The 1,048-nt window shown below is 45.8% G+C and overlaps 1 long non-coding RNA gene across 1 annotated transcript in view; it reads left to right on the forward strand.

The window, feature by feature from the left end:
• Positions 1 to 528: 528 nt before the first annotated feature.
• Positions 529 to 1,048, forward strand: part of LOC108790525 — a 3,244-nt gene continuing 2,724 nt past the window's right edge. Inside the window, exons 1-2 of the long non-coding RNA XR_001941451.1 lie at positions 529 to 583; positions 698 to 724. This is a non-coding gene — a long non-coding RNA (uncharacterized LOC108790525). The remainder of the gene's footprint in view (positions 584 to 697; positions 725 to 1,048) is intronic.

Below are 1,048 nucleotides of genomic sequence, written 5' to 3' on the forward strand. Positions count from 1 at the left end.
AAACAGAAGTCAGGTGGAACTAGGATCCGATTTGAAAATGCGTGTGAACGCGATTTAATACATATGCACGTAAAAACAAATAATTTAATGCATCTAGAAACATAATCCTGACAGATTTTGTTCTGCATGTAACAGCAAGTGTGAATAAAACCTTAGTTAGGCCCAAAACACAAGTTCAAAAGCGACTACAAATAAAAGCAGAGAAGGAATATAAAGAAAGCCTTGGGTGCAGCCAGGTTATATCACATCCCGTGTGAATATAACACATGCTAAAGCAGTGTTCATGGGGACTGTGAATGTATGAAGCGGTATACTGTTGCCACCAAACAAATCCCTAAAAAAAAAATCACGTCACAGGATTTGACCACCTGTGTATCTTCCCTAACGACCTGCGCAGTCGCACTGCCAACGGCGCGAATTACACTGGCGTTTCCTTTACTCCACCATCCAATCTCGAAACCACAACTCCCAGATGTCTTTGCGGCAGCAGCAGAACAGACCGGATGTGACGTCAGGATAAGGCGTTTAAATAGAGCGGCCCGCGACTGTGACGTTCTCTTGTCATTGGTGCCATCTTAGGAAGGTAAGCAATGGCGTATCTGTGCTAGGCGGCGGCCTTCAGAGAATCTGCATCCATCCTGCGTCGTGGTTGACCATCCGCGCTGATCATTAATACCAATCTCTTCTTTATTCACAGGCTTCTCTTCTCGAGATGAGAGCCAAGGTAAGAGGCGATGTATCGCTCATTCGGGCAGGCTGAATGTGTGCAGGCTGCGGCCATCTTATATTCCGCTTCCTTGTTGTGTGTCGCAGTGGGTGATCGTGTGTCTAGTATGGGGGTTGGGTGGTGGATTATAGGATTCAGTCTCTTTATTTGATTAGGTCGTGTTGTGGATAATGTAGGCCGCTGGGTGTTGGTGCTTTTTGCAGGATCCCCGATCTCTGTTTTCCTTTGTCAAAGCTCATGTCCGTGAATTCTCCATACAATTAATGAATGGTAGAAGGGGCAACACGAGTCTGAAGATGTACTGCATTGGGCTTTCTCTGA

Source organism: Nanorana parkeri, unplaced genomic scaffold (assembly GCF_000935625.1).
Source record: "Nanorana parkeri isolate BGI_ZX_2015 unplaced genomic scaffold, ASM93562v1 scaffold478, whole genome shotgun sequence".
NCBI lineage: Eukaryota > Metazoa > Chordata > Amphibia > Anura > Dicroglossidae > Nanorana > Nanorana parkeri.